General features: G+C 45.1%; 1 protein-coding gene across 1 annotated transcript in view; it reads left to right on the top strand.

Moving 5' to 3' along the window:
* Positions 1-2,161: 2,161 nt before the first annotated feature.
* Positions 2,162-8,574, top strand: part of usp33 (ubiquitin specific peptidase 33) — a 92,901-nt gene continuing 86,488 nt past the window's right edge. Inside the window, exon 1 of the mRNA XM_048539432.2 lies at positions 2,162-2,267. The gene's annotated coding sequence lies outside the window, so the exon portion shown is untranslated. The remainder of the gene's footprint in view (positions 2,268-8,574) is intronic.

The following is an 8,574-nucleotide window of genomic DNA, read 5'->3' as shown; positions in this document are numbered from 1 at the left end:
GGCCATGCTAAATTGCCCATAGTGTTCAGTATGTGTGGCTTAGGTGGGTTATAGGGTCTGGGATGGGATGCACTGAAGTTCGGTGTGGACTTGATGGTCCAAAGGGCCTGTTTCCACACTGTAGGGATTCTAATTCTTATCGTACTCCAGCTTAATCTGTAACCTCATGGCCCAGCATATCCCCCACTCAACCATTACCATCAAGCCAGGGAATCCACCCTGGTTCAATGGAGAGTGCAGGAGGGCATGCCAGGAGCAGCACCAGGCATACCTGAAGATAAGGTATCAACCTGGTGAAGCTACAACACAGGACTATTTGTGCACCAAACAGTGAAAGCAGTAAGCGATGGGCAGAGCTGAGCAGTCCTACAATGGACAGGTCAGATCTAAGCTCTGCAGACCTGCCACATCCAGCTGTGAATGATGGTGGACAAATAAATGACTCACTGGAGGAGGAAGCTCCACAAATATGATGGAGAAGCACAACACATCAGTGCAAAAGATAAGGCTGAAGGATTCGCAGCAATCTTCGGCCAGAAGTGCTGAGTGGATGATCCACCTCGGTCTCCTTCAGTGGTCCCCAGCATTACAGATACCAATCTTCAGCCAACGATTCACTCTATGTGATATCAAGAAACAGCCGATGACACTGGATACTGCAAAGGCTATGGACCTGACAACATTCCAGCAATAGTACTGAAGACTTGTGCTCCAGAACTTGCTGCTCCCCTAGCCAAGTTGTTATACAACCACAACAGTGGCATCTACCTAACAATATGGAAAATTGTCCAGTTATGTCTTGTACATAAAAAGCAGGAGAAATTAAACCCAGCCAATTACCATGCCATCTGTCTACTCTTAGTTATCAGTAAAGTGATGGAAGGTGTCATCAACAGTGATATCAAACAGCACCTGCTCAGCAATAACCTGCTCACCGACACCCAGTTTATGTTCTACCAGAGCTACTCAGCTCCTGACCTTATTACAGGCTTGGTTCAAATGTGGACAAAAGAGCTGGGTTCCAGAAATGAGACTGCATTTGACCAAGGCTCAAGAAGCCTCTGCAAAACTGATATCAATGGGATTCAGGGACAAATTATCTGCTGATTGGAGATATACCTGGAACATAGGAAAATGGTGGCAGTTGCTGGAGGTCAGTCATCTCGACTTCTTCGGAGTAGTGTCCTCGGCCCAATCATCTTCAGCTATTTCATCAATGATCTTCCCTCCATCATAAGATCAGACATGGGGATGTTTGCTTATGGATGCACAATGTTCAGCACCGTTCATGACTCCTCAGATATTGAAGCAGTCCACGTTCAAATGCAACAATTTCTACCTTAAACATTGGTCTGGTAAGACTCTGGTGATGTTACCTTGCCTTTACTTTCAATATGTTCAAACATTGAGCTTCCACAGCCTTCTGTGGTAGAGAACTCCAAGGGTTCACAAACCCTGAGTGAACAAAAATTATCCTAATTACAACCCAGGTCCCCAGAACATTGGTGGTTGATTGGGGCATCTCGGGGCGGGATTCGGAGATTGGCAGGGGCAATCCGGGGGCGGGGTTTTGTGATTGACAGGAGCCTCCCGCGGGCGAGATTCGGTGATTGACAGGATCCAGTTGGGGGCGGGGTTTTGTGCATGACTGGATCCTCTCGGGGCGGGATTCGGAGATTGACAGGATCCAGTTGGGGGCGGGGTTTTGTGGTTGACTGGAGCCTCTCGGGGGCGGGATTCGGTGATTGACAGGATCTACTTGGGGGCGGGGTTTTGTGGTTGACTGGAGCCTCTCGGGTGCGGGATTCGGAGATTAACAGGATCCAGTTGGGGGCGGGGTTTTGTGATTGACTGGATCCTGTCGGGGGCGGGATTCGGAAACTGACAGGATCCAGTTGGGGGCGGGGATTTGTGATTGACAGGAGCCTCTCGGGGGCGAGATTCGGAGATTGACAGGATCCATTTGGGGGCGGGGTTTTGTGGATGACTGGATCCTCTCGGGGGCGGGGTTCGGTGATTGACAGGATCTACTTGGGGGCGGGGTTTTGTGGTTGACTGGAGCCTCTCGGGGGCGGGGTTCGGTGATTGACAGGATCTACTTGGGGGCGGGGTTTTGTGGATGACTGGAGCCTCTCGGGGGCGGGATTCGGAGATTGACAGGATCCATTTGGGGCGGGGTTTTGTGATTGACTGGAGCCGCTCGGTTCGGGTGGGTGAGAGTCGGTGGCGGCTGGCGAATTGAATGAGATCGAGGAACGGGGAATTGGGTAAGTGAGAACCGTACTTCGAGTGCAAACTCTCCCTGAGCATGACAGGCTTCTTCCTCGTTTCCCGGTTACACAGTGTCTTCTGGGGGCTGTGCCTGAGGCCTCTGGCCGGCGGCGCTGGATCCTCCGTGTGTGGAGGTGTCGGCCCCGGGACAGAGGGTGGCCTCTCCCGCTTTGTCTAGGCCCCGCTGAGGGCTGATTGATGCAGGCTCAAGCCGGGACTCGGGCCCCGCGGGATTGGTCACAAACTGACTACTCCCTCCTCTCTGGTCACCTACAAACACCATCACCCCCTCCTCCCCAAGACTCTGGTTATCATTATACCCCCAACCTCACCTCCATCCCAAGCCTTCTGATCACTCAACTTTACCCTCCCGCCTGGTCATGAAATCCCCACTCTCTTGTCATCACCCCCCCCATATCCCAATTTACTTGTCATTTCAACAGGTTGCCATGGGCTAGAATGCAGGCTGCCCCTGTTAGGCTGGGTAGGCGTTATAAATTGGGAGGTATTAATTATTTCAGAGATAGTAAGAACTGCAGATGCTGGAGGATCTGAGATAACAAGGTGTAGAGCTGGTTGAACACAGCAGGCCAAGCTCGTAAGATGCTGCTTGGCCTACTGTGGTCATTCAGCTCTACATCTTGTTATCTCAGGTATTAATTATTGTTTTGTTGCAGAGCTACAGGCATGCTTTTCTTTTATGTGGTTTGCTCCCCTCACTCTGTCCCCTGAATGAAACATAACACACAAACTAGGAGCAGGAGTAGGCCATTCAACCCTTTAATCCTGCTGTGTCATTCAACTGATCCTATATTTCAACACTATATTCCTGTTTTCTCTACATTACTCTAAATGCCTTTAATATCAAAACACTAATCAATAATAATCAATATACTCAGTGACTTGCCTCCACTGCCTTTTGTGGTTGAAAATTCTCCAGGTTGACAATCTGAGTGAAGAATGGTTTCATAGAATCACAGCATTTTACAGTACAGAAGGAGGCCCCTCAACCCATCATGTCTGTATTGGCTCCTGAAAGAGCTATCCAGCTAGTCCCATTCTCCAACTCTGCCTCACAGCCCTCTAAATTCATCATTTTGTAATAAATATCCAGCTCTCTTTTGAAATCTCATATGGAATCCACCTCCAACACTATCCCAGGCAACACATTCCAAATTCAACTGTCTAAGAAGTTTCTTCTCATCTTACTCCTTTCTGCTCAATGCCTGTCAATTCCTAAATTCAATGACCAATAAATAGAAAGTGGGACATAACACCACCGCTTCGTCAGAGGCTCACTGATGATGTAACCTAGAATGGTGACGAAACGTCTGAAAACTAACCTTTCAGTTCAGTGAGCAAACTCACATCCAGGGAGTTAAATACGCACAAATTAAGAGTAGATGTAGCAATATTACCCCACATGTGTTTTGTCTGATAAATGGCCTCAACTGCAATGAAACTGGTGAACTACCACACCAACCTAGAAACTGGAATTGACAGTGGCAAACTCAGTCCTTTTCTCCTTATTTCTGGGTTTTAGTGGCCAAACGGGGAGAGCTGTCTCACAGTTTAGTCAAGCAGCAGCCTGACATAGTCATACTCAAGGAATCATACCTTACGTGCAATGTTCTAGACACAGCACCAACCCTAGATATTTCCTGTCCCACTGGCTGGCTATACCCAGCAGACGTGGCCGCATGGTGGCATTCAGTTAGGAGGGAGGTGGCTCTGGGAGTCCTCAACATTGACTTCGAACTCCATGAATCTGTTTCAGGTGAAACATGGGCAAGGAAACATCCTGCTGATAACTACGTGCCATCTTCCCACATCCGATGAATCAGTAATTCTCCATGTTGATTATCTTAATCATGAATGATCTTTCCTGTGACTTGAGACTGTGACCCTGGTTCTGAACTTCCAAACCAGGGAAAACATTCTCCCTGCATTCAGCCTCTGTCGCCTAGTTAGACTTCTATGTGTTTAAATTAGATCTCCTTTCATTCTTCTGAGCCCAAATGTATACAGTCCGAATTGATGCTTTCTTGAACTGTTGCAGTTGGCCATATGGTGAAAGCGCTCCTACAGTTCTATCAGGCCAGAATTTTGACCCAGTGAGTGGTTCCAAGATTGAAGGGTTTATGACTTGGAAGGGTATAAGCATGTGATGAAGAATGTGGAAGCTGTTAGCAGAGGGCACAGTTGAAACAAAGTATGGCTGCAGTTGAGGGGAAGCTAGACAAATAAATGAGGAAGAGGGTTACAATATTAATTGTGGAAAGATGGATGGGGACTCAATAATTTAATATTGGCATGGGCTGGTTGGGGTAATTTGTATATCTATTATATCATATCTAATCCTCTGACCGTTTTCTTGTGTCCCTACTGTCCTTCTACATAGTCCTGGTTGAGAGTTTGAGGTGAATTAATGACAAGTCTGGGTGTTCAAAGCCTGAGTGTTTGTGTGAAAAATAGCAGGTTCAGTACCTGGTCTGTGAGTGAGCTATGAATGAATGGAGGTGGAGATTGAATGTCCAGAATTGACAGCGTTTAAGAGCAACAAGTGAGAAATATCCCACAGTTCTGACAGAGGATGTTATACATAAGCAGATGCTGCTGCAGTTATGATCATCAAATTGCTGTACATTGTTTCCTAATCCTTTCTGCCCCACCCATCTCAGTTAATATGCTAACTCATTTTGGCATACATGTCAATGTGGTGTCAGCAGATGTCAGGTATTTCATCCATTTGGCTGCTGGGAGAGAATGTGGATCAGTTGTGGGATGGGAAGGTGATGGCTGAGTGGTATTGTCACTTGACTGTTAATCCAGAAACCCACACAACGTTCTGGGACCTGGGTTTGAATCCCGCTACGGCACTTGGTGGAATTTGAATTCAGTAAAAATGTCTGGAATTGGGAATCTAATGATGGCCTAGAATCCATTGCCGGAAAAACCCATCTGCTTCACTAATGTCCTTTAGAGAAGGAAACTGCCATTCCTTGCCTCCCTCCTTACCTGGTCTGGCCTACATGTGACTCAGCATGTGGTTGACCCTCTGGGCGATTAGGGATGGGCAATAAATACTGCCTGGCCAGTGACGCCACCATTCTGATAATGAATGAAGAAAAATAGGTGGGCTGCTAAGTAGAAAGGTGAATTGAAAATTATGAGCCCTTTAGGAATACAGGACTTTGGCACATGGGTAGGCTCAAGCTTACTCTGAGTCAGTAAGATAAATGGGGAAGATAATGCCATAAATAGGGGTTGTAATGTTGTCATTGCATCTGTGCTAGCACACATCAGGATGTCAATCTTGGTGTAGTTCAGTAACATGCAGATAGTTCAGCCAGTCAGCTTGTATGAGGACAATCTATTGCTGGAATTATAAACAGTAGACTTCTCATGAGTTGGATATAATGCAGACCATATTCCGCGATTAATGTTTGGAAATTGGGGAGATCATTTCGTCCTTATTTATATACTTTGGTTATAATCTTGTTCTGACCCCTGAAGTAACAGGGTACAGAGGAATCTAAACGTTGGAAAACATTAATGATGGTGAATATTCACGGGACGCTGCACATTATTTTTCAGCTTAATTATGTTAACTAAAGATTGAGTAATGTTTGTGCATAAGCATCAGTGTTAAGTGGTTCCAAAATTGTATCACGCAGAAAAATTGCAGTGTGGTTCACAATCTAACCTTAGCTGAAACATGATACCCCTCCACAGCATCAAGAGTACCCATTGCTTTGGTTTATCCCTCCAGTGTATAATTGCTTTACTCTTCCTTATCTCTCAGAGTACTGCATTCTTGCAACTTGGCCTCTTGTACAGCCTCAGTCACTTTTGTTTCTTCTCTTGGTGCCATGCTTTTCACTGTCTTGGCTTTAACCTCTGAAATTTCCTCCCTAAATGCTGTACCTCCCTCTCTATTAAAATGCTACAAAAAACCTATACCTTTGACCAAGCTTTTAATCAACTATCATAATATTTTTCTGTTTGACTCTGTTCATTCTTCTTGGATTTTGTTCCTGTGAGGCACCTTGAGATGTTGTCTGAGCATTGAATGTGCAAGATAAATGTAAGTTAGATATTGTATTTAAAATACTTACGGGGGTCGCTTCTATTTTCTGTGCACTTTAGTTAACTTCCAAGTTAATATTTTGGAAGCATGGACACTACTCCCTTCACAATCTCTAAACATTCAGATGTTCCAAGTGAAGAAGTATGGTTGCAATGTAGAGGGCCATATTTTTGGACCATTAACTGGAATAGAAGTTGCAAATGATATAAAGCTAAAATACCAGAAGAATTTGTAACTTGGAAAAATCATGTGGTGAACATCTTTGTATGTGCAAGGAGATGCTACTGTTGCAACGAGATTCATACGTTGTTGAGTCTGAGGCACCAGGAATTTTTGAATTCATGAAAGACACCCCTCAGATTGGTCCATCAACAATTTGCAACAGTTTAAGTTCAGAAAAGCCAGAGACATTCAGATGAAAACATCTCGCTTCATGTCGCTGAAAAAAAAAGAAACTGAGGAAACCTTAAAATAATTTGAACAAGACCTGGATCTATCCAATCAATTATTGAAATGAAGAACAATCACTTTATCGTCAATAGTGTGTCATCAAAACAAAATGAGACAGAATTTAATCTACTCTTAGGAACCATACTTTTGATCTTCAGAATTTTATTCCTTGTCTATTTTTTTTAATGCCCATAATATCTCAAATTATGTTTTAATTTGGAGTTGCATATTGGAGATTTATCGGCCTTTTCTATTTGTTAAAGTTAATTGTGTTTACAATAAGTAGAGTAATTGATGAATAAAACCTGGTGTGAATTATTTTGTCCTAAATAGCAGTCAGTCAAGCAAATTGATCGTAGCTGTGGTCTCATTGGATGAGGGGCAGATGCGTAGGAATGCCATAAACACATCTGCAAGTTCTCCTCCAAACCGCTTGCCATCCTGGCTTGGAAAAATATCACTATTCCTTCATTGCTGTATCAAAATCCTGGCACACTCTACCTTTGTTTTACTCATTTTTTGGGGGGTACAAGCATCTCTGGCTGACCAGCATTCCTTGCCCATCCCTAGTTGCCCTCGAGAGTGTGGTGGTGAACTGCCTTCCTGAACTGCTGCAGTACAGCTGCTGTGGGCTGACCAACAATGCCATTAAGGAGGGAATTCCAGAATTCCAACCCAGTGATAGGGACAACGATATATTTCTAAGGCAGGGTGGTGAGTCGCTTGGAGGGGAACTTGCAGGTTGTGGTGTTCCTGTGTATCTGCTGTCCTTGTCCTTTTAGATGGAAATGGTCATGAGTTTAGAAGGTGCTGTCTGAGAATCTTGTTGAATTTCTGCAGTGCGTCTTGTAGATAGTACATACTGCTGCTACTAAGCGTAGGTGGGGTGGGAGTGGATGTTTGTCGACATGGTGCCGATCAAGTGGGCTGCTTTGTTCTGGATGGTGTTGATCTTGAGTGTTGTTGAAGCTGAAGTGGGGAGTATTCCATCACACTCCTAACTTGTGCTTAATGGATGATGGACAGGCTTTGGGGAGTTGGGAGGTGTGTTACCTGCCGCAGTATTCATAGCCTCTGATCTGCTCATGTGGCCACTGTGCTTATGTGACGAGTCTGGCCAATGGTGACCCCCAGGATGTTCATAGTGGGGGATTCAGTGATGGTAATACCATTGAATATCAAGAGGTGTTGGTTAGATCAGCTCTAATAAAAGACAATCCTTGCCTGGTGTTTGTGCGAATGATATTTGCCACTTGTCAGCCTAAGCCTGGATATTGTCCAGATCTTGTTGCATTTGAACATAAACTGCTTCAGTATTTGAACAGTTGTGAATGTTGCTGAAAATCCCCACTTCTTTCCTTCTGATGGAGGGAAGGTCATTGATGAAGTACCCGAAGGTGGTTGGGCCTAGGACACTACCCTGAGGACCACTGGCAGAGATGCCCTGGAGATGAGATGATAGAACTCCAACAACCACAACCATCTTCCTACGTGCTGGGTATGACTCCAACCAGCGGGGAGATTGCCTCTGATACCTATTGATTCCAATTTTGCTAGAGGTCCATGATGCCACACTCTGTCAAATGCAGCCATGATGTCTAGGGCTGTCACTCTTGCCTCACCTCTGGAATTCAACTGTTTTGTCTATGTTTGAAAAGAGATTCACACCAGATTTTGGTCATCAATTACTCGACTTATCGTTAGCACAATTAACTTGCTGCAAAAATGCCATCCCCTATTCCCAATTCTTCCGCCTCCGCTGC

This window comes from Stegostoma tigrinum, chromosome 8 (genome assembly GCF_030684315.1).
Source record: "Stegostoma tigrinum isolate sSteTig4 chromosome 8, sSteTig4.hap1, whole genome shotgun sequence".
In the NCBI taxonomy this organism is placed as follows: Eukaryota; Metazoa; Chordata; class Chondrichthyes; order Orectolobiformes; family Stegostomatidae; genus Stegostoma; species Stegostoma tigrinum.
This window is presented reverse-complemented; position numbering and strand designations above follow the sequence as displayed.